Genomic DNA, 6401 nt, shown 5'->3' on the forward strand with positions numbered 1-6401 from the left:
TTTATACAGAGAGCTGAGACACTGTTACTGCAACTTCTGTGCAAATCTCCATCAATATTCTAAAGCACATTCATTCCCTCCGCTCTTCCAGCGGGAAATCGATAAAAGTTGCGACGTTAGGTAGCTGAGGGTTTAGTGTCGGATGCTGGAATGTTTGAAGAGTGGCGCATGTATTACCGGAGCACCGAGCGAGGAGCGTGAAGCAAGGTACTTACATGGGGAGAGACAGTCTTGTGCAGACTCGCTGGAAAATCCACAGCATGGGTGCAAGCAGCGTGAGGAACCAAGCGTCCAAATCAAACAAAAATCTGCTGCCTCCGAATCTCTTCCGATTCTAAAGCAAAAGAGCGGCTGGTTTTTCGAAAATCTAGCTCAGTTTCCCTGATGTCAGTTCTGAAATAGAAATCGCATCATCAGGTTGCAGATATGTTTCCTTTGTTTCTGATCTGCAGAGAGAGGAGAGGAGCTGCGAGCCAGTGATGATGATCTCGAAACCGCAGCCCAGTTCTCTACAATCCTTCAGCCAGCTTGCAACGCTGGACTGGCACTCCCTCAGCACACAGTGACACATCTGGGTACCTCGCACTGTCCTCTGCACGGGTGGTACAATCTGTCCACAAACACCACACCACACCCCCCTTCTATGCAGCTAAATACCCGCTCCTGCTCTCAAACTCACCCGCCCCCAGACAGAACCAGAGAGGAGGGGAGGGGACTGTCTATGTTTACACACAATGCTTAAAGGACTGTCTGTGAAAGATTCACAATCTGGCATCCCCTCCACACCCCGACCATAAGGCGCACCTGCGAAGGGGAAGACAGTATTTTTATTTATTTATTTTTATTCTAACCAACCTGTGCCAGAGATGTCACTTCACACATCTGGAGCAGGTGGGGTTTGAACCTGGGACTCCCAGTCCAGGGTAGGGATACTACCACTACACCTCATGTGGGGCCCTGGGGATAGAACATTAGACTACTACAGGGCAGGGACCGGCCCTTCTTGTTGTGCCAAATATAAATGAAACTGATCCGTTCTGTCTGCCCTTAGTCCCTATCCCTCCATTCCTTGGATATTCTTATGCCTATCGAAAAGCCCCCTAACTGCCCCTATCCTATCTGCTCCTATCTTATCTGCCTGTACCATCACCCTAGCAGTGTGTTCCAGACTCCTGCCGCTCTGTAAAAAACACACCCCCACATCTCCTTCAAACTTTCTGCTTCTCACCTTAACGGCAGTTCCCCACCCGCCCCCACATTAGACATTTCAAATCTGGGAAAAAGATCCTGATTGTCCATCCATACTATCCATCAATGTAGGAATATTGGGGAGATGGTATCACAAGTCACCAAAGTGATGCCGAAAGTAGGCAGATGGGAGCAGCCAGTCCCTCTCCATTGCAGGTAAAATCCTGGTCATCGTGGCGCAGGTCTGGCCTATTCCCTGCAGCTGTGCTGCTGCAGTCACCTGGACCCCCTTCCACTTCACTTGGAGGTTGAAGATGGACCGAGTCTGAAGAAACATTATGTAGAAAGAACTGGACAAAGGGGGCAAAACCCGATGCTGCCCTCACCCTGATGGCCACCATTGTGTACAGCTGCACCAAGCCGAGCGTAGGCGCTAGGTTTTCAAACACCAAGTGTCACTACGTACTGAGGTTCTACCTGCCCCTGGTTTTGTGAAGGATGGGACCGGCCTCGCTGCCGTGGAATGGCCCAAGTAGTTGGACCATCCTGTGTCACTTCTCCTTTGGGGAGAAATTTGTGAAGAAACACCTTTGGCCAACAGCCCATCAGGCAGTGCTCTGCATGTAACGTCCTTGAGGCACTTTGGGAAGGGAAGGCGGTAGATCTTGTCGAGTGGTTCCCCGTGCAGACTGCCAAAGTCATTTGGCAGAAAGCCTCATCACCAGAACTTTCCAACAAGCACCAAGATGTTGCTTGGCATGTGGCAAGAAGGGCTCTGCCTGCAAGATCCTTTATGCATGCCCAGACTTTCTGCGCCACTGTACGCTGCCCTCCAAGTCGCTGTGGACGGGACACAACTGTCGCACATCTCCTCTGGAATGTGCTCATGCAAAGGAAGTCTGGAGAGAAATGCAGTGGTTTTTGTCGAAGTTCATCCTGAGCACCTCTGTGACACAGGACTGTGTTCCCTGGGACATGCAGCGAGACAAACATTAGCTGTGCCTGGAGGACTGTCAACGTGGTGAAAGACACTCTTTGGTCTGCCCAAAACTTGCTGGTCTTCCAGTTGCAAGAGTTGACCCCGACTGTTGCAGACTGGCACATTTCAAGGCCCAGGACTACATGCGACGGACCCATTAAAGCTTGGGGCAGCTGCTGCCAAGGCAGAGTGGGGAGAGACCACTGTATAAGGTTTTCTCCAAAGCATAACAGGGGGTCCATTTAGTAGCCAGACCCTGCTGATCCTTCACATAAATGCCAAGAGGGTAATTGTAAATAAATATCGAGAAAAGCGAACACCAATGTTTATTTTATTGTCTGTTAGTAATGACAGTATTGTTTGGAATGGCTACATTAACTGTGTCTGTACATAAAGATTTCCTTCAGTGAATAAAGTATAGCTTTGCAATAAAAACAGCAAACAAGGGGGGTGAATTCCCTTTGGGGAAGAAGGACTTGGAATGGAGGCTGTAGAGTGAAGAGGGCTGGTACAACAGGTTTTGGAGCTGCAGTCACAGTAATGCATACCGTCCACTCTCAATGCATTGTCCTGACCTTCAGAGCTGCAGGGGTGGGGTGTCCTCTCCCATGTCTTGGAACTGAAAGGATGCAGGAAGCAGGAAACCTCACCACAGTAACCTCTCTTATTGAGGTTGTTGACTTGCTCGTCAAGCTGGTGAGTTTGGTTGCAGATGTTTGTCACCCTGCTAGGTAACATTGTCAGTGCATCTTAGGTGAAGCATTGGTGTTCTGTCCCACTTGTTATTTATATTCCTCAGTTTGCAGGGGTGTTTGGCATCACTTCTGGTTCTGTTTCTCAGTGGTCAGACAACAACAAGACACAACATGGCCAGACATACTAGTCACCCTACCGTACATCAGACATAACAGAGATGACCACAAGACTACTCAAACCCCTAGGAAAGCCCACAAACCAACAACCACCCTGCAACAGCTGCTGGTGAATATAAATGGTCCCATACTCACAACCAATAAAACATTGCACATGCCAAACTGGAAGAAATCTGACAGTAAGGATACACAAACATCAACTAGCCACCAAGAGACACAACCGATTCACACAGACAAAGAAGGGCACGAATTTGATTGGGACAACACATCCATGGCAAGATGATCAGAGGGTTAGATAGGGTGGACAGAGAGAGTCTTTTTCCGAGGATGATGACTTCAGCTTGTACGAGGGGGCTTAGCTACAAATTGAGGGGTGATAGATTTAAGACAGATGTCAGAGGCAGATTCTTTACTCAGAGAGTGGCAAGGGCGTGGAACACCCTGCCTGCCAATGTAGTTAACTCAGCCACATTAGGGGCATTTAAACAGTCCTTGGATAAGCATATGGACGATGATGGGATAGTGTAGGGGGAGGGGCTTAGATTAGTTCACAGGTCGGCGCAACATCGAGGGCCGAAGGGCCTGTTCTGCGCTGTATTGTTCTATGTTGTATGACAGCACGAGCCAAACAGAGCCATGCCAGGGAATTGCTGGAGGCCTGGCATTCCGACCGGAAGTTCATCAACAAACACATTGAACTAGTCCCAATATGCAAACCACTGAAGAATGAAAGTGGAGGTAATACCAACCATTCCAGCAAACTGAGGTATATAAGTCACTGGCAGGATGGAACACCAACGCTTCATTGGAAGTGCACTGATGTTGTCACCAAGCAACGTGACAAAACATCTGCAACCAAACCCTCATTGGGGGGACCCGGGTTCGATTCCAGCCTCGGGCGACTGTCTGTGTGGAGTTTGCACATTGTCCCCGTATCTGCGTGGGTTTCCTACGGGTGCTCCGGTTTCCTCCCACAGTCCAAAGATATACATATTAGGTGGATTGGCCATGCTAAATTGCCCGTAGTCTTCAGGGATGTGTAGATTAGGTGAGTTACAGGGGGATGTGTCTGGGTCGGATGCTTGGAGGTTTGGTGTGGACTTGTTGAACCAAGGGGCCTGTTTCCACACTGTAGGGATTCTGTAATTCTAATTCTAAAACCCACCGGCTTGGCAAGCAAGTCTACAATCTCATCCACAACACAAACTACAAATCTTCTCAAAAACTTTAAGCATCTCTTACTTTCAAAAGCAGAAATTGCTGGAGAAACTCATCAGGTCTGGCAACATCAGTAGAGACAGAAAACAGAGCTAACATTCCAGAGGCATCACAGTGTGGAGCTGGAGGAACACAGCAGGCCAGGCAGCATCAGAGGGGAAGGAAAGCTGACTTTTCGGGTTGGGACCCTTCTTCAGAAATAGGGAGGGGGAACCAATCTCAGAAATAAATAGAGAAGAGAGGTGGGGCTGGGGAAGGTAGGTGGGATGGTGATAGGTGAGTGCAAGTAGAGAGTAGTGGGGATTGGTCAGTGAGGTGGAAGGGGCAGATAGGTGGGAGAGAAGATGGACAGGTTGTGTCAGGTCAAGGGGGCAGGGATGAGAAGGAGGGTTGGCCATGGGATGATGCTGGGGTTGGGGAGATTTTGAAACTGGTAAAGCCCACATTGAGACCATCAGGCTGTAAGCTCCTGAGGCAGAATATGAGGAGCTGCTCCTCCAGTTTGCGGGTGTTATCGTTGTGACACTGGAGGAGGCCCAGGATGGACATGCCACCCCAGGGAGTGGGAGGGGGAGTTAAAATGTTTTGTGACCAGACGTCTGTTGACTTGGTCTACTGCATCCGCTGCACCCGATGTGGCCTCCTCTATATCGGTGAGACCAAACGGAAACTCAGGAGTCCGTTTTTAATAACATCTGCACTCTGTACACGACAAGCAACAACACACCCCGGTCACAAAAGATTTTAACTCACCCTCCCACTCTCTGAGTGACATGTTCACCCTGGGCCTCCTCCAGTGTCACAACAACACCACCCACAAACTGGAGGAGCAACACCTCATATTCCACCTCAGGAGTCTACAGCCCAATGGCCTAAACGTCGATTTCACCAGTTTCAAAACTCCCCACCCTCAGCCTCATCCCAAGGCGAACCCTCCCTCTCATCCCCACCTCCTTGACCTGACACAACCTGTCTGTCTTCTCTCCCACCTATCCACCCTACCCACCTGACTGACCAATCCCCACCACTCCCTACCTGCATTCACCTATCAACATCCCACCTACCTTGCCCAGCCCCTCCCCCTCCTCCCTAAATTTATTTCAGAGCTCCCTTCCACCTCCCCATTTCTGAAGAAGTGTCCCAACCTGAAACAGCAGCTTTCCTGCTCCTCTGATGCTGCCTAGCCTGATATGTTCCTTCAGCTTCATACTTTGTTATCACTGACTCCAGCGTCTGCAATTCTTGCGATTTCAATGATTTATAATATTCTAAAGACCCTTCTTCAGAACTGATTGTAGTTAGTAAAAGTTTTGTTCATATGCAGAGGTTTAGATGGGGATAGGAATAAATTTTTAGGTGGAGATGGACCCCAGAGAGAGAGAACAGGAAGTAAGCCTGCCCAAATATTGTTCTCTCTCTTGCTGTGTCCAGGCTCCAGCTCCACGTATCATTTACATCTCCCCTCCCCTGTCCCATCTTTAGCATATAGGCCAACCTTTTCTTAGCTACAATCAATTGTGGTGATAGTGTGAAAACTTTTCACTATTTTACTGTTTTTGTCACTGTAACATATATGTGACAATGAAAATCATTCATACTTTCAAATAAATCATTTACTCAGTTCTGAAGGAGGGTCACCCTCAACAACTTCTCTTTCGATTCCTCCCACTTCCTACAGACAAAGGGGGTGGCCATGGGCACCCGCATGGGCCCCAGCTATGCCTGCCTCTTTGTAGGTTACGTGGAAAAGTCCCTCTTCCGCTCCTACACAGGCTCCAAACCCCACCTCTTCCTCCGTTACATTGATGACTGTATCGGCGCAGCCTCTTGCTCCCCAGGGGAGCTCGAACAGTTCATCCACTTCACCAACACCTTACACCCCAACCTCAAGTTCACCTGGGACATCTCCAACACATCCCTCACCTTCCTGGACCTCTCAGTCTCCATCTCAGGTAACCAGCTAGAAACTGATGTCCATTTCAAGCCCAACGACTCCCACAGCTACCTAGAATACACCTCCTCCCACCCACCCTCCTGCAAAAATTCCATCCCCTATTGCCAATTCATCCGCCTCCGCCACATCTGCTCCCACAATGAGGCATTCCACTCCCGCACATCCCAGATGTCCAAGTTCTTCAAGGACC

The 6401-nt window shown here is 49.3% G+C and overlaps 1 protein-coding gene across 5 annotated transcripts in view; it reads right to left on the minus strand.

The window, feature by feature from the left end:
• LOC125456253 (volume-regulated anion channel subunit LRRC8C) overlaps nt 1–849 on the minus strand; it is a 254835-nt gene extending 253986 nt beyond the window's left edge. For 3 of the 5 annotated variants that reach the window (XM_059648098.1, XM_048539218.2, XM_048539220.2), the window contains exon 1: nt 216–849. The gene's annotated coding sequence lies outside the window, so the exon portion shown is untranslated. The remainder of the gene's footprint in view (nt 1–215) is intronic. The other 2 variants (XM_048539219.2, XM_059648096.1) reach the window with 1 other exon arrangement.
• Between the last annotated feature and the right edge of the window lie 5552 nt (nt 850–6401).

This window comes from Stegostoma tigrinum, chromosome 8 (assembly GCF_030684315.1).
Source record: "Stegostoma tigrinum isolate sSteTig4 chromosome 8, sSteTig4.hap1, whole genome shotgun sequence".
NCBI lineage: Eukaryota > Metazoa > Chordata > Chondrichthyes > Orectolobiformes > Stegostomatidae > Stegostoma > Stegostoma tigrinum.